The following is a 19343-nucleotide window of genomic DNA, read 5'->3' on the forward strand; positions in this document are numbered from 1 at the left end:
GCTTGCCTCCCCCAGGAGAGGGGTGGGACCCAAGCTCAGGTGGAATCCCTCCCTCAAGGAATTCAGACCCCAGGGTCTGGAAAATTGAAATGATTAAAGCCAGCCTATAACTACTTCTCTGTCTCAACCATGTCCCCAGTAGGGAATGTCTGCTGGAGTTAAAGGTACCACATCACCTTATGATGTGGGACCTGCAGGCAGACAAGTGCCATATACTGGGCAGGATAGGAAAAACACAGAATCCAGAGGCTTCATAGGAAAGTCTTTCAACCTGCTATGTCTCACCCTCAGGGAAAACTGATGGAGGCGGCTCTTTCTTTCGGGGAAGGGGCCAGTTTGGTCTGGGAAAATCTGACTGGGGTCTATAATACCTAAGTAGACCCTAAAGGGGGAAAAAAAAAGGCACCGTATAGGCACGGCAAGAAACAAGAAAACAAGAACCGAAAAATTCTGATCTGTAAACAAAACCTAAGCTTGAGGTCTAGAATAAGCTAAACTGAATGCCAAAGAACACATAGGCAACAAAGTTATCCAACAAGAAAATCCTAGGTAAAAAAAGTGAAAACAATCTCCAGAATAAACTAATTAAGGAAATGAAATGCCTAGATGCCAGCAAAAAATAACAAATCATATCAGGAAAACTGAAGATATGGCTCAGTCAAAGGAATAAACCAACAATTCAAGTGAGATACAGGACTTGAAACAATTAATTCAGAATGTTCGAACAGACATGGAAAACTTCATGAAAAATCAAATCAATGAATTGAGGGGGGATATAAAGAAGGCAAGGAATGAACAAAAATAAGAAATAGAAAGTCTGAAAAAACAAATCACAGAACTTATGGGAATGAAAGGCACAGTAGAAGAGATGGAAAAAAAAACCATACAATGTTACATTTCAAGAAGGAGAAGACAGGATTAGTGGACTGGAGGACGAGATATCCGACATCCGACAAGCAAAAGAAAATACAGGGAAAAGAATGGAAAAATATGAGCAGGGACTCAGGGAACTGAATGACAACATAAAGCACAAATATATGGGTTTCCGGTGTCCCAGAAGGAGCTGAGAAGGGAAAAGGTGGAGAAAAACTAATGGAGGAAATTATCACTGAAAATTTCCCAATTCTTATGAAGGACTTAAAATTATAGATCCAAGAAGTGCAGCGTAACCCATATAGAACAGATTCAAGCAAACATACTCCTAGACACTTATGATCAGAATGTCAGATGTCAAAGACAAAGAGAGAATAGTGAAAGCAGCAGCAAAAAAACAATCCATCACATACAAGGAAAGCCCAATAAGACCATGTGCAGATATCTCAACAGAAACCAGGGGAGGTGAGAAGACAATATTTAAGATACTAAAAGAGAAAATATGCCAACCATGAATTCTATATCCAGCAAAATTGTCCTTCAAATATGAGGGGGAAATTAAAACATTTTCAGACCAAAAATCACTGAGAGTATCTGTGACCAAGAGACCAGCTCAGCAAGAAATACTAAAGGGAGCACTAGAGACAGAAAGAAAAAGAAAGGAGAGAGAGGTATGGAGAAGAGTGTAGAAATGAAGACTATCAGTAAAGGTAAAAAGAAGAAAAATTAGGTATGACTTATAAAATCCAAAACGCAAAATGGTAGAAGAAAATACTGCCCTTACAGTAAATACACAAAATATTCATGGATCAAATTCCCCAATCAAAAGACACTGACTGCAAGAATGGGTTAAAAAACAGAACCCATCTATAGGCTGTCTATAAGAGATGCGTCTTAGACCCAAGGATAAGCACAGGTTGAAAGAGAAAGGTTGGGAAAAGATATTTCACACAAACAACAATCAGAAAAGAGTAGAAATAGCTATACTAATATCCAGCAAATTAGATTTCAAATGTAAAACAATTAAAAGAGACAAAGAAGGACACTATGTATTTATAAAAGGAACAATTCAACAAGAAGACATAACAATCATAAATATTTCACTGGGCCAGAGTGCTCCAAAATACATGAGACAAACACTAAAAAGAGAAATAGACACATCTAACATAAAAGATGGAGACTTCAATTCCCCCACTCCAATCAATGGACAGAACATTTAGACAGAGGTTCAATAAAGAAAAAGAATTTGAATAATACAATAAATGAGCTAGACTTAACAGATACTTATAGAACATTACACCCCACAACAGCAGGATACACCTCTTTCTCAAGTGTTCCTGGATCATTCTCAAGGATTGACCATAAGCTGGGTCACAAAGCAAGTCTCAACAAATTTAAAATGATTGAAATCATACAAAACACCATCTCAGATGATAGAGGAAAGAAGCTGGAAATCAATAATAGGCAGAGTGCCAGAAAATTACAAATACATGGAGGCTCAACAATATACTCTTACACAACGAGTGGGTCAAGTAAGAAATTAAAAGAGAAATCAATAAATATCTCGGGCAAACGAAAATGAAATCACAACATACCAAAAATTATGGTATGCAGCAACGGCAGTGCTAAGAGGAAAATTTATTACCCTAAATGCCTATATCAAAAAAGAAGAAGAAGGGTGGGCTATGGTGGCTCAGCAGGCTGAGTTCTAGCTTGCCACACCAGAGACTCAGGTTCAATTCCCAGTGCCTGCCCACACGAAAAAAAAGAAGAAAGAAGAAAAGAGCAAAAATGAAGAATTACCTGTCCACTTGGAAGAATTAGAAAAACAACAGAAAACTAACCCCAAAGCAAGCAAAAGGAAAGAAATAATGAAGATTAGAGCAGAAATAAATGAAATTGAGAACATGAAAACAATTGAGAAAATCAACAAAACCAGAAGTTGGGTCTATGAGAAAATCAATAAGAAAGATGGACCCTTAGCAAGACTGACAAAAAGAAGAGACAGGATGCAAATAAATAAAATCAGAAATGGAAGAGGAGACATAACCACTGACCTTGCAGAAATAAAGGAGATAATGAGAGGATACTATGAACAACTTTATGCTAATAAACTAGACAATGTAGATGAAATGGACAACTTCCTAGAAAGGCACGAACAACCAACATTGACTCAAGAAGAAATAGACAACTTCAACAAACCAATCACAAGTAAAGAAATGGAATCAGTCATTAAGAAGCTTCCCAAAAAGAAAAGTTTAGGACCAGATGGCTTCACATGTGAATTCTATCAAACTTTCAAGAAAGAATTAGTACCAATTCTGCTCAAACTCTTGAAAAAAAAAACTGAAGAGATGGGAAGGCTATCTAACTCATTCTATGAAGCCAACATCACCCTCATACCAAGGGCAGACAAAGATATCACAAGAAAAGAAAATTACAGACCAATCTCTCTAATGAAATACCATTAGTAATTAAACATTTGAATCAAACTGTTTAAGTCAGTATTATCACAGAGTGAAAAAATTATAGATTTTTCAGTATAAATTTAAGATTGAAAAAAACTCCTTGGAAAATTACGTTGTCTACTTTATGTGTTTTGAACATAAATAAAGCAGTTCTGTGATAGCTAAAGACAGGTTGATTCTGGTATAAACTACTTCTTCCACTAGTTTAAAAGAATCTAAATCTGGGTTTTAGGTAAGGGAACATGCTGCAATGTTATTTCTGTCTTCCGGTTTCCTCTCAGTGAGCCCTGGGCCCTTTTGTGAATGGGTTTGTTTTCCAGCCTTGGTTCCACCATGATCCAAACCTGTATCTTTGGCACCCCCACCACCTCCCACCCACACTTTTGCTGTTTGTAGGAGGAATATTTAATTTCCCAGGAGCCCGATTACCCCCACCCCATTTCCATAAACTTCAGAACATTGTGAGTTATGTGTAGTGAGGGTTGTGAGAGGCTGTATGTGCAGCACTCACATGGTGCCAAGGGGTGTGGGAGGCCACGTGTGCAGCACTCGCATGATGCCAAGGGGTGTGGGAGGCCATGTGTGCAGCACTCACACGGTGACAAGGGGTGTGGAAGTTCGCCTGTGCAGCACTTGCATGGTGCCAAGGGTGGTTCTCTTCTCCCCTGCTCCCCTGTCAGACTTCTTCTCCTCCACTTCCCCATCAGCTATCTCTCTGTGCTACTCAGCTCCTGTGCCTGGATAGGTAATTTGGGGTACAGTGGCCTATGGGTCTGGAGATGGGAAGCAGAGGGGCCGGGGGCCTGACTGCCAGCCTGGGGTGCCCTGCCCTTCCTTCTGACCCCATAGCAGCAACCCGGGTAGGGAGCCTCTGGGAGCTGCAGCACAGGAGACGTATAAGTCGGTGTCATGCACTGACAAAGCACTGCACCCACCAAGGGCACCACTTAATGACCGATTTTCACTGTTTTATGTCAGGAACAGAAGAAGCTAATACCCATTCAGCTAGTATTTCAGATGAGAATTCGACTTGTCTGTGGTGTGAGACTCTTGAGGCAGACCCCATGGTCAGATAGAAAGGTAAGACGAGGCCCTGTCATGCCCTCTCCCTGCCAGGGGGTGTGGGGTGTGTGCCCCAGAGGGAGGACATGGTGCAGCCCCTTCTTCTCCTGGGCCACTGGGTATCAGGGCCAACCACGCTCCCGCAGTGGGGCCCTGGGCTCACTGCCACACTTGCACTCCTGAGGCTGCAGGACACATTCCAAGGCTGCCTGAGAAAATCAGGGGGTTGGTCACTGTGTGGGGCCCTGCAAGCCAAGCTGGGCACACCCTGAGCTCACACTGACAAAGCACTGAAAATAACAGTTTTGTGTTTTGAAATCATTTCAAACTTAGAGGACAGTTGCAAAAATACTACAAAATCCACAGAGAAAACTCCAACACCCCCCCAGAGACCCAGGCCCATGAATTTTAAATATTTTGTCACATTTGCCATCCCTTTCTCCCTCCGTCTTCCTTTCTCCCTCTTTCATCTCACCATCCATCCATCCGTCTGTTTATTTTCTAAACATTTCAGAATAGGTTGTATACATCGTTAAAAAAACATTTTTAAACGTGGACACTATTGCTACCAGAATGTGTTTCACTGTAATGTTCTGTTACATTACAAAGGTGTTAAGTTGTATAACAGTGAGAAAAATGTTTTCTGAATCGTTTATTTCTCAGCATTTGCTCTTGAAGAGCCAGGAGCTAACCGTTGGCATGGAGGGGTGCCAGTGGCCCGTGCCATCACATGTTGTAGCATGTCATTGTGTGTCATCACGTGGGACCCCTCGGGTGGCAGTGGCCAGGCTGGGCATGGGCTGTGTCTCAGATGGGTGGATGTCTGGACCACAAGACTGCACTTTGGTTGTGTGTCTGTGTAAGCAGACACCATGTGTTGTAGGCCTGCGGCTATGAGGAGACAGGCTGTGCTGTGGTGAGGGGCCTTCTCTGAGGAAGGGGTGGGGCAGACACTGGTTAGAGGGAACTGAGACCCTGAGAGGCTGGAGGTTTGCCGGGAGGCCAGAGGTGGGTGGGAGACTCAGAGGGGGCAGGGAGGCTGGGAGTTGAGGATGGAGGCCGGGAGGGGTACAGGGAGGCTGGAGGGGGCAGGGAGTCCTGAGGGGGTTTAAGGAGGACTAGAGGGACACAAGGAGGTTGGAGAGGTGCAGGGAGGTCAGAGGGGGGCAGGGAGCCAAGAGGGGATCTGCTGAACAGCCCTGGGCCTCAGCCTGTGGGGAGGTGCTAAGGGGCAAAGGCTAGGCTGCTGAGTGAACAGGGGCTAGGGAACTAGACCACATGGAGGCCGGGGGCCAAGGGGGATGAGGTCTGAGGGAGCCTGTAGGTCTGGGGAAACTCTGAAAGTGGAGGCTCTGCTCTGTCCCTCTGTGGGCCTGGCCTCCACCTCTCCAAGCTCCTGAGTGCTGAGGGAACCCAAAATCAGGCCCCAGAGTTCAGAGGTAGCCTGCAGGAGAGCGTCCCTGTGGAGGCAGGAGGAGGCTGCAGGGAGCTGGAACGCTGTCCTCTCCTGGTGAGAAGCCGCTGGGCTGCTGCTCCCGGTGGCCCTCGTTTGGCAGAGGTTTGCACTCCCACAATGTGGTCAGGAGAGATGGGGCAGGCCTCCAGCTCTCCTGCCCCACACCCCACACCCACGGTCTCATGGGCATTGTCTAGTTATTGGTCTGATGTTATCTTTATGATACACTTTCCTCCTGTGTTTTTACCTAATATCATGTTACAATTCATAGTTGTGTTTGTTCTTTGGCTTTCCATCTTTGAAAATCAAATGATGGTAGGAACTAGAAAATACAGTTAAGAAGAAATGGGTGCATTTTTTTCTAGTACAGATCCATAAGTATTTACGTGTGTTATTCTCGAATCCTGTGATGCTCATTTCTATTTCAAGGTTTGCTAACATAAATGCTAACTTTCTGATATTGTGTTTTTTTAGGTGACTCCATCAGTGATGGAGGTAAGAAATGGACTAAAATAAATGTGTTTAAGTAAATAAAAAAGCATTTGCAAAGTCTGCTTGGGGAATGGCAAGAAAAGGGGAAAATTTAACTTCCCCAAGTGGAGAATTCTCGATATTCTCACAAGCAGTGGGAACAGCCAAAGCAACAGGCTGCACCCCCAATCTTGGGGTTTGTTCACATAAAAATATCCCTGAAAAGGATAGGCTAAGCCCACTTAAAGTTAGGCCTAAGAGTCACTCACTCCCCAGAGAACCTCTTCTGTTGCTCAGATGTGGCCTCTCTCTCAGCTGACACAACAAGCAAACTTACTGCCTTCCCCCTCTCTACATGGGACATGACTCCCATGGGTGTGGACCTTCCTGGAAACGTGGGACAAAATCCTAGAGTGGGCTGAGACCCACCATCAAGGGATTGATGAAACCTGCTCTACCAAAAGGGGGAAGAGTGAAATGACACAAAGTGTCAATGGCTGAGAGATTCCAAACAGAGTCAAGAGGTTATCCTGGAGGTTATTCTTATGCATTGAATAGATTCCACCTGTTTAATGAAGATGTATTGCAGAGGTTGGAGGGAAATGCCTGAAACCGTAGAGCTGTATTCCAGCAGCCACGTTTCTTGAAGATGTTTGTATAATGATACAGCTTTCACAATGTGACTGTGTGATTGTGAAAACCTTGTGTCTGATGCTCCTTTTATCTACCTTATTGATAGATGAGTAGAACATATAGATTAAAATTAAATAATTAATGGGGGAACAAATGTTAAAACAAATTTAGTACATTGAAATGCTGGTGATTGGTGAGTAGGAGGGTTGGGGGTGTGGTATGCATCAATTTTTTTCTTTTTTCTTTTATTTCTTTTTCTGGATTGACGCACATGTTCTGAGAGGAGATCTTGATGATGAAAATACAACTGTGTGATGCTACTGTGAGTTATTGTTTGTATATCAAGAATGGAATGACCGTATGATAAGAATGTTCATATTTGTATGTTGTTATGTTTTTTAAAAAAACTTAAAAATAAATAAATATGCTTAGTATAAATTGTATACCTTTATAGAAATAGGCATGGCATTGCAGATCTGTATTTTTCGTGATTACATTGCATCAGTGAAAGTAACTTCAGGAAGCACCTTTTTTTCTATTATAGCAGTTGTAGATATACAGAAAAATTACACAGAGAGAACAGAGGTCCCATGTGCCCCTCTACAAACATGCACAGTTTTGTCTGCTATTAACAGTTTGATTAGTGTGGCATCTTTGTTATAACTGGTAAAACAACATTATTGTAATTGTCCTATTAACTGGAGTCCATGGTTTACATTCACATTCACTGTTTGTGCTGTGAAGCTTCAGGGTTTGTAAAAGTGTTTGTTCTGGTGACAAGTAGAGCCTGAAGCATTCAGGTACGTGGTTCCTGTGCTGTGCTTCCACCCCTGCTGCCCTGGTCTTACCGTCAACCCATGCCAAAGCCCCTATGTGACCGCAATGAACCCGGCTCCCCACCCCAACCCGGCCCTGGAAACTGCATCTGTTTTCTGACTATGAATTTTCATACTATACTTATTTTCTATAAGTAACATGATATAGTATTTGTCCTTCTGCACTGGGTTTGCTTCACTCATCATGATGACCTAGGAAAGTATATCTTGACTGTACCAGATTAAGATTTAATTTACATGTTTTAATTTTAAAAATATTACATGTCAGGAGGTTTTTTCAGAGTATATTTCCAGTACTCAAATTCTGGTTTATTTTTACTGCTCTGTAAAGCATAAATCTCTTTTCCTTTAAATAATGAATTAAATGTAATTCTTTTAATACTTTGGTTTGCTATTTACTGATTCCATTCTTTTTTATGAAAATGAGGAAAACATATCAGATTATAAGAAGAATATGGTATATGCCCAAAGTAGTAAATAAATAGATAAGCAGGGAGGAACCTGAAGAAGAAAATGGAAATCATGGTCAGCCCCGTGCTGCTGGATGGGGGCCTCATCCAGGGGCACATAAGTGTGTCACTGCCAGGCATATGTGTGCATCACTACTACGTGTATGTGTGTGTCACTACCAGGCATATGTGTGTTTCGCTGCCAGGCATATGTGTATGTCACTAACAGGCATATGTGTGTGTCACTAACAAGCACATGTGTTTCACTGCCAGGTGTACATGTGTGTCCCTGACAGGAATATGTGTGTGTCACTACTAGGCACATGTGTGTGTTGCTGACAAGTATTGTGTGTGTCACCCCCAGGTGCATGTGTGTGTCACTGCCAGGTGTGCTGCCTGCCTGTGTTGACCGTACAGTACACACCTGGGGCTGCCATGGCCATGGAAAGTTTCCTGGCTGGCGATCCAGAGGGCAGTCGGTGTGCCACGTACTTAATGGTCACCTTCTGCCAGTGTTGTGATGATGATGAGGTGACTCACGGGGTGTGCACCTTGTTGCAGGTGTTGTTGCATTTATGTCCATTTCTTTGCTCAGGCTGCATTTCTTTCCAATATCCTGATGAATTGATTGGCCACCTTTTGAATTTTGATTTCTAGAAACATTGAGCCAGTTCATATTTCCAGGGCTTGAGGGTACCCTTTCCTCAAACCCTCACCCAATGTGAACATCAAAGTCTGTTTTATCTTTATGAAAGTGATGGGTGAAAAAAAATAGCTCCTTTATCTTTACAGTTGATTGCTGTCTTTTCAAGTGATGATGTTCTGTTTCTTCCTTTGTGACCTCTGTCCAAATTGTCATGAACACAGAAGGAGAAGGCAGACCTGCTGGCCAGGATAAGTCAGAGGCCTCACAGAATGTGGAAACCCCAATGAGCTCTCATTCAGCTTCACATCCGTGTGAATTTTACACTTTTACCTGGGAAGACAGTCAAAATTTTGACACAGCTTTTTTCTATATCATTCAGTCTTTATTTAATGCTTGACCTTAATTATGGGGAAATATTGTACAAAGAAAGAACCATTTGTGTAATTTTTCTGCTGTTGAGGTATAAGTAACTATATGTAGAGCATTCTAAAGATTTAGGGAAATCCATAAGTATGGCTTAAGCTCATTGTGCTTTGATTACTGATAGTTATGCTAAATAAAATTAGGTTTTGAACCCTAAAACATAAGATTAAAAAATGGGTATTTTTTAAGTTATCAGGTTGATGCAATGTTTAGAATATTCTGTAGCATATGTCACAGCCAGAAGATGCTGGTTGAAAACCAGTGTTGATGTTACCCTGGTGTGTTAGTTGGATTCAGTTGTCAATGTGGCCAGGTAAGCATACCTAGTTTTGATGCTGCAGATATAAGCCAATGGTATGTGAACTTCATGTGTTGCCAATTACATCTGCAGTCAGCTAGGAGGCGAGTCTGCAGCAATGAGTGACGTTTGACTTAATTGGCTGGTGCTTAAATGAGAGAACGCAATGAAGCACAGCCTAAGCAGCTAGGCATTCCTCCTCTGAGCACTCACAGCTTAGCTCAGGCCTTTGGAGATGCAGAAAGAAGTCACCCTGGAGAAAGTTGTTGGAACCCATGGGCCTGGAGAGAAGACCAGCAGAGACCATCCTGTGCTTTCCACATAAGAAAGAACCTCAGTGGAAAGTTAGCTGCCTTTCCTCTGAAGAACTAACAAAAGAAATCCCCTTTTATTAAAAACCAATCCATCTCTGGTGTGTTTCATTCTGGCAGCTAGCAAACTAGAACACAAGACCACCATTATTCAATTTAATTTCAGCTTATAGGATTCTGTAGACTTGTCTCTGTCTATAAACTGTTTGATATACCTGTACTTATATGAACTTCCCCATGTCAGCAAGGTTGTTCTGCTGAATCCCATGACAAGATTCAAGGTGAGACCTGACTCCTGGATAGATGACTATGTAAAATTTTACCTGAAGAAACTCTTGATATTGAACAGTAGAATCTAGGAAATGGTATAACACAGTTACAGGAAAATTACCCCAGCCAAAGATCTGATTCTTGATGCTCCATTCTGAGCACTGTCTACCAATCTCTTTATTGCTGTGTTTGAAGCTTTATCCTTTTATGTGCCTTAAATTTTCCTTCTTCCTGCAGAAAGACATAATTTTATGGCTTTTCATATGATGTTAATTCAATCAAGGAATGTTTTAGGACTGGTATGGGAGAAGAATGCCACAAATGGACAAGTAAGATCTAGAATATCCATTCAAGATCACTTGAAAAATATTTAGGATGATTTTTCAGCATTCTTAAAATACAAAAAACATTCGTTTTCTGTGTTAATTACAAAAATTGCCTAAACAAAGATGTTAATACAAAATATGCAATGTGAGAGCTAGCATATATGATCATTCTCTTTCATTATGCTTTATACTTTCTCAATGGAGGGGAGAGATTTATGAATGATTAAGGAAAAATGGCAAAATTAGGAAATAGTGAAAGGTTTTATATTTGATAACTAATTGGATAGACTATTTATTTCAAATACCTTCTAATTGGACTTTATGAATCTTTTTGTTTCCTAAAGACAATGTATCTTTTGTGAGAAAATAGTAGAGTTTTATGGATTATTAGGAATTTTTAATGTCCTATGATATTGGCTGTGGACAATGACATAGATGCTTTCAGGATATAGCCCTATAAATTTCATTTTTATTATAATGTGAAAACAATTTTTCTATGTGTATGTAAAAGTTCATGCAGTTATCAAGTTGACATCACTAGGGTCGGAGTAGGTAGATTTCAGGTCCTTTTGGATGGGATGAACTGAGGAGAGGACAGCATCAGTCTGGGGTTTGCTGTTGGAATTCAGGCCTGTGTCTGTTCAGAAGGAAGCTGTGGGAAGATTTGAGTTAGCATCATACGTACTTCCCAATCAGTCAAGCACATGAGATAATGTCTCAGGAATAATCCCAGTTTGAAAAAACATGAGCTGAAATGGACAAGGAAACCTTTTTCCACTGTAAGGACAATAGGTAAAATTCAAAAATGAGCTCTGGATTGGATCTTTTCATTTTCTGATTTGGGTTTGTGTGGTTACATAGGAGAGTGTTCCTGCTTTGAGCAAACATACACTGGTATATTTTGTGTTAAGGGGTAAATATGATGAAGGTATAACCATTGGGATTTTGAACAGACCAGGCATTCTTTACACTTATTACAATTATATATATAAAATCTACACAGTCAATAATTATTTCAAAATCTGTTTAGTTACCTTGTCAATATCATGCCATTAAGGGAGGACAAGATTAAATCCCATTATAGAGACTAAACTCTACATAGGTCCACATCAGTCAAAGTTGTTATACTAAGTTTGAATTTAGTTAAGGAGGTAGTGAGTGAATATTATGTGAATGGCCACTTTGTATTCAGTGTTATAAATAATGTTGTGATACTATGGAAACAGTACTATATTTGGATTCAATTTTTGCGCATAAGCTCCTTCACCTGGGAACTCTGAAAACTGATCGTCTTTTAGGCAAGGCTGAATGCTAAGGAGAAAGGCACTTACTTATCTCTAGTTAAAATATTGAGTAAAGGCTTTTCCACATAGATGACATTCCTAAGGTTTCATTACAGTGTGACTTCTTTTATGTTTTCTAAGTTTAGAATAACAGGCAAAGACTTTCTCACATAAATGACATTCATAAGGTTTCTCTCCAGTATGAGTTTTCTCATGTTGTCTAAGGTTAGAATAATGGCTGAAGGCTTTCTGACATAGATGGCATTCATGTGGTTTCTCTCCAGTGTGAGTTCTCTCATGTTGTTTAAGGCTAAAAGAATGAGTGAAGGTTTTACCACATAAATGACATTCATATAGTTTCTCTCCAGTGTGAATCCTCTCATGTACTCTAAGATCAGAAGATAAACAGAATGTTTTCCCATATTGATGCATTAATAAGCTTTCTCTCCAGTATGAGTGTTCTCATGTTGTCTAAGTTTAAAATAATGGCTGGAGACTTTCCCACATAGATGACATTCATATGGCTTTCCTCCAATGTGAGTTCTCTCATGTTGTCTAAAGTTAGAACAATTGGTGAAGACTTTCTGACATAAAAGACACTCATATGGTTTCTCTCCAGTGTGAATCCTCTTATGTCTTCTAAGATTAGAAGAAAACCTGAAGGCTTTCCCACATAGATGACATTCATAGGGTTTCTCTCCAGTATGGGTGTTCTTATGTTGTTTAAGGTGAGAATAACGGGTGAAGGCTTTCCCACAGAGATGGCATTCATAGGGTTTCTCTCCAGTATGGGTGTTCTTATGTTGTTTAAGGTAAGAATAATGGGTGAAGGCTTTCCCACATAGGTGGCATTCATAGGGTTTCTCTCCAGTATGGGTGTTCTTATGTTGTTTAAGGTGAGAATAACAGGTGAAGGCTTTCCCACATAGGTGGCATTCATATGGTTTTTCTCCAGTGTGAGTTCTCTCATGTTGTCTCAATTCAGAATATTTAGTAAAGGTTTTCCCACATAGATGACATTCACAGGGTTTCTCTCCAACATGAGTTACACTGTAACATGTATGGCCAGAATTCTAAACAAAGGATTTCTCAATTAGATGACATTCATATGACTTACTTCCAGGGTGAAAATTCTGTTGCTGATTAAAAGATGATAAATCATTGAGGGCTTTTCCAAATGGATTGCTGAAGTAATACTTCATTCCTTTGTGAGTTAATCATGTTGAATCACTCTGGAACTATAAGTACAATCTTCTGGCAATTTATGACATATAATACCATTTTTTTCAGTATGAGAATTCTGCTTCTAGGAAGTAGAGGAGAGAATGTAAGAAGTTTGTCCATAGATATCAATCCATATACATCTGAATTTAAAACTAACCAATTGGTGACAATCTCCAATTAAAATATTTCCCATGTTATTTATGAATCATTTTATTCTTCTGCATGTACAGAGATCCACTCTTTTGTAGCTTCTCAACTGCAGAACTTTCTAATCAGTCTGGAAGACTTTATAATGTTTCAGAGATTGAGTATGAGCCGTATTTATAGAATTATCTTTTCATATATAAGGAAGGTTATATTATTGTGTTCAAATCAATTGCTTTCTTAATTCAAATTATCACAGTCTTTCCCTGGATTCACACTTAAACCAACTTACAGTTAAGTTAATGCACTGAATTTTTAATTAATTCCACTTTAAGGTATCGATTTGGAAGACCAGGGTTACAGCCATAATGCTTACCAATGACATGATGGTAGATATTTCTTTCTTGCAGATATGATGCACAGATAGAATTTCTTGTTCTTTAACACTTCCTTCCCTGCCTGAAAGACATGAAAAACCAATTAATTTCTAGATCAGCGTTAGGAAAATGAATATGTTGAAGCAGCACACATAGCCATATAATTGTTTCTAAAATGACAGTTATCTGATAAAGAATATCAAATTAAGGATTAATTGAGTTAGTAGAAACCTTTATATGACACTATCAATTAGAAAATATTTTCAAGATTTAATTATAAGAAAACTTATTTCAAAAGTAATATGTTGGGGAGGTAAAGAGAGGGAAAAGCATTGAAGCCAAGGATGAGAAACTGGCAGTAAGTGAAAGTTTAAATCCAATTGTCCATAGACATCTAGTTTGCCAAAGTTAATGGTATGTGAATACAGATTGATAAGCATTTGATACTTTGAACTAAGGAAATTCCCCAATATGTACATTTCAGAAATATAACTTGCAGAAATCTGCAGGTGATATTTTAGTCATTCATTGACAAGGTTCCTCCCTGTCCTGAATACATGTTCCAAGGAAGTGCTCATCAGAATTCTGGTTTTGAAAACATCCAATTCCTTCTTCCCAAAGTTCCTCCCCTTGAACCAACTTTGAAGCTACATCTGATTTACAGACCTGATAGCCTGTTTATGTGAAAAAATACAAGAAATTTTGAGTTCTGTGTACTTAAAAGTATATTATCATGAAGTCCAGTGAGGGTGATTGTGTAGTTTGCAAGCAGCTGAAATGCAATATTCTAGAACTGGAATATTTTTGTAAAGGTGAATTTAATAATTTAAATGCTTACAGTTCTAAGGACATGCAAGTGTCCCACTTAAAGCATTGACAAAAGATTGCCTTCACTCAAGAAAAGCCAATGGGTCAGAAACACTTATCAGCTGGGAAGGCACATGGCTGGCATCTGCTGATCACTTGCTAATGGGCTCAATTGTTTTCAGCCTCTGTTCTTGTGGATATTATTCACTTTGCTTCTTCAGGGCTGGCTTTCATCTCTTGGCTTCCCTTGGCTCTACCCAGATTCTACCTTGCTTAACATCTTATGGCAACATATACTGGGCTCCAAGCATCTCCAAATATCTGTGTCCCTATTCTCTGTGTGTCTGCATTTTACCTGCTGTGAAATTTCTGTTGGCTCTGATGCTTCTGCAACTTCTGATTCTCTCCAAAATATTCCCCCTTTTAAAAGAGTCCAGTAAATTAATCAAGACCTACCTGGAATGGGTTGAGTCACATCTCCATCTAATCAAAAGTCAAACCCACAATTGGGCATGTCCCATCTCCATAAGATGATCTAATCAAAATTCCCAACCTACACTTATTGAATCAGGATTAAAATAGCTGCTCCAACAAGATTAGATCAGGATTAAAACATGGCTTTTCTGGGGTACATAACATTGTCAAACTGGCACATTACAACTTTTGGGCCCTCAAAAAGACATGTGTTTTCCATATACAAAACACTTTCACTCCATCACTTCAACCATTTCAATTCAATTCAAATACAATAAGATGTTAAAGCCAGTAAAAATTCTCAACAAAGTCAATTATAGACATGGCTTTCTCTAAGGCAAAAATTCTCCTCTGGCTTTGGATCTGTGAAATTTAGAGCAACTTATATGCTGCCAATATACAAAAGCAGGACAATCATAGCATACATGTTTCCATTGCTATAGGGAGATATAAAAAAAATAAAACGGGGCCACTGTACTCATACAGTTCTGGAAACCTACATGCATTCTCCATTAGATTTAAAATCATGAGAGGCATATACCCTTTGGGCTTTAGAAAGCAGCATTCTCACCCTTTCCAAGGGCCTATAAAGTGGCCCTGCTCTCTCTCCAAATGATGGGTTTGCTGCAAAACTGAAGTTCTTTAAGGGCAACATCTTTTTCTCAGTTCCATATTCTCCATACTTGGGGCAACACCCAGGATCTCTGCCATCTTTGTCCACATGCTTAATCCCTCCAGAACAATGGTGTGTCAGGCAGGCTCCTCCCAATCCCTAGTTAATGGACCCCACCCTTTCTGAGGCCTGAAGTGACACAACTCTTCCTGAAAAATGAAGCAGAAGGTCTGCCTTCTGCTTCCAGGTCAAATGCATCCTCTCCACATATGTGGATGGGCCCATTTTCCTGTCTCCAGACCTTAGCTTCCATGATTCTGTCTCTGAAGACATTTTCCCTCTACATTATCCCCTTTAGACCAGACAGGCAATGGTTCCAGTTTTACAGATTCCACAGTACTTTTGTTCATTTCCTCTGAAATGCATTGGGATCAAATGATCAGACAAAAGGACCTTTCACAAGTCCTTTTTGGATACTTATCTCCAATCCTTACTTGTCCTGTAATTTTTGAGTTACTTCCATCTTGGATAAATCCTCACGTGGCGCCCAATAAATAGTGGTATCATTTTGTGGAGACCAAAAATTTTCCAGTATGCCAATTTTTATTTCCTTTGTACCCAAGAGTCCAGTTCTCAACTTTTCTCTATTCCCTCACATTTTACTATAACCTTCAAGGAAGAACCATGCTACATTTTCCACATTTAATTTGGAAATTTCTTCTGCTTAAATATCCAATTTCATCACTTTCAAATTCTGCCTTACATCTACAAAGAAGGTTCTCCTTCCAATTTGGAATGAAATACACATCATTTATTCAAGTCAGAGGTGTCTGGAATACCTCTGTCACCTGGGTAATCATGTGGCTGGCACCTGCTGGTCCCTTGCTCCAGGCTCCATTGCTTTCAGCCTCTGATCCTGTGAGTGTTCCTCACTTTACTTCTCCAGGTCTGACTTTCATCTTTTGGCTTCCCTTGGTTCTCTCCAGGTTCTGCCATTCTTAACATCATATGCAACATCTGCTGGGCTCCAAGCATCTCCAAATATCTGTGTCCCTATTCTCCATGTACTTATAACTGTCAGCTCTACTGTGAAGTTTCTGTTGGCCCTGATGTTTCTGTCATTCCTGATTCTCTGATTCTCTCTTTTAAAGGATTCCAGTAAACTAATTAAGTCCCACCTGGAATGGGTTGTGTCATATCTCCATGGGGATGATCTAATCAAAACTCCAACCTACTCTATTGTGGAATTCAAAGAAACAGATGCTCCCACAAGATTGGATCATGATTAAAATATGGCTTTTTTGGAATACATAATATTTTCAAATGAGCACAGTGATGTTCTAGCTTCTTATACTGCTTTAGCAAGTACCATGAAAGTGGTTGACTTAAAATTGGAAATTTATTTGCTCATGGTTTTGAAGCCAGGAAAATCTCCAAATCACAGTACAATTGAGACAATGATTTCTCCCCAACAGTGTGACATTCTGGAGCTGGCATCTGCTGACCCTGTTTCCTTAGCCTGTCTTATGTCAAGACACAAGCAGCATCACCTGATCTCTTCCTTCTGTTATGGGTTTCATAATTTCAGCTTATTTCAGATAGCTTTCTCTTTCTATATGAATTTTATTCTCTTAATAATATTCTCTTATAAAGTATATCAGTAATAGTATTAAAACACATCTTTTGGGTGGTGCACTCTTTAACTGAAGGAACCCACCAAAAGGCCATATTTACAATTGGTATAAAAGCATAGCTATATAAAAAAAGCACAGGTATGGATTTTAGTTAACAAAATGTTTTCTGTATACATAGGGTTTCGAACCACCACATTCCACACTCTGCAACCCAGAAAGAGCTGTTCTTTCTGTAGGCAAAATACATTCATTCTATTAAAATAGCCTTCCAAAATTTAAACCATTTCAGAGCAATGCTTAGTACAAAACCTAACCAAAATTGGTTATGGGTTCAGTCTGTCCTGTAGTACAAGTGCCCTCTGCCTGTGTACCTGTGAAGTCTATAGAAGAATGTACAATGGAGTGACAGACATAAAATAAACACTTTCACTTGATTGGTAGGTGAAAGGAAAGCACAGTTTATGGTTCCAAACCCTGCATGGCATACTCCATTACATTTCAAGTCCTGAGAGTCACATATATTAATGAAATTTTGCCCTTCAAGACTGATGAAGTGGTAATTTTCGCCCTCCCAAGTGCTTGGGCAACAGCCATGCTCTCTGTAAACACATGAGTGAAATCTCCAACCTCTCAGAACTTTCAGGTTGTGGTCTGACTCTGAAAGCCCTGGGGAATAATCACAACCCTCTCAGAACAGTGAGGTGGCAGAGAGAAATTCTACATTCCCAATGGGTTCTGATTCCACCATCTTAATGGGTGAGATTGTATTCAACATGGGGTGGGAGGCCAACACACTCCAAGCTGTGAAAAAGACACACCCATTCTACATATATTGGTGGGTCCACCTTCTTACCTGAGATGTCTTTGGTCCAGATCTCAGCTTCAATGGTTCTGTCCTTGAAGTGATTTTTCCTACAATCTGTCCCTTTTCATCAAGACTACCAGTGGTTGCTCAGGCAGATTTTGCAAACAACTTCTCAGTTGTGAATGTTTCACACAGAGATCCAAACCATCAGACAGAACAAAATTCCACAAATCTTTCATGGATAACTGCACCTCCAATCTTGAGTAGAAAAGAATTTCTGCCTTGTCTCATATTTAATTAAACCCTCACATTAAGCACTATTCTCTGGGGGCCTACTTTCCAGAAGCTCCAGGTTTAGGGCATATTTAATCTCCTTATCTATCCTTATAGAAAATACCCATTGTAGTCCCAACATTGTGTTGAGTGTAAAAGAAATACATGGAATTTGTGTTCGCAAAGATTATATTTTAGTCAGGGAAAAAGCTGGATGTAAGTAAAGAGTAAATAGACAAAAATCTTAGATAGTTTTTCATGTTATGAAATAACATAAGATATGAATATAAAGTAAAATCTAAAACAATATAAACAAGCTGCTCTAGACACTTCTTAAGAGGATTAGTTACATAAGTTTGATACTCACCCACTGAGAGGAAATGACTGATATTCTCCAGCATCACATTTCTGAACAGACTTCTCTGGGATGAATCCAGCATGACCCACTCTGCCTGAGTAAATTCTATAACTACATCTTTCAATTTCACTAACTCCTAAAAACATCAGAGATACAAGTGTTCAGAAAGGGCCATCTGCTAATATTCAAATCACAATGTTTGGAAGCATAGCACTGAGGAACTGATAACTGTTGCAGAAAGCTCAAACTGCATTTGAGTTTCAAGTCAGATGATTCTCAATACTGAACAATCTGTCCTTCACAGGTATGGACACATATATATACACACTGATTATTTGACTCAATTATTTTTAAAAATTCAAAAAACACATGGTCTAATATAATCTTGACATTTCTCAATAAACTAGTCATTATGACTTGCAGATGGTGAGGTATAATTTGCACTTCAGCATTTATAACAAAAAAAGATTTTCTACCTATTTCAAGTAAATATACAGACTCATCATGGGACAATGAATACCCATGTGTTGCCACTTTTATTACTATAGTTAGATTATTGCCCCAGATGACCTGTTTTCTCTCATCTATGACATCATTCACAAATAGTTTGAAATTTTGAAAGATCTAATGAGCTTATGTGTAAAGTATGTTGCATCCGAACTTAATATATAGGTATATTATTCAATAGAATGGCAACAAACTTTTCAGCTAAATATAACGTTCTACAGAACTAAATAGGTATCATGGATAAGTTGGAACCGTGTATGCTGCCTCATTAAATTTTCCATAACTTCAGGTATTTATCATAAAATACAAGTATGGATCAGTG

General features: G+C 39.6%; 1 pseudogene; it reads right to left on the reverse strand.

The window, feature by feature from the left end:
• Positions 1-11859: 11859 nt before the first annotated feature.
• LOC143680324 (uncharacterized) overlaps positions 11860-19343 on the reverse strand; it is a 76288-nt pseudogene continuing 68804 nt past the window's right edge.

Source organism: Tamandua tetradactyla, chromosome 4 (assembly GCF_023851605.1).
Source record: "Tamandua tetradactyla isolate mTamTet1 chromosome 4, mTamTet1.pri, whole genome shotgun sequence".
Classification (NCBI taxonomy): domain Eukaryota; kingdom Metazoa; phylum Chordata; class Mammalia; order Pilosa; family Myrmecophagidae; genus Tamandua; species Tamandua tetradactyla.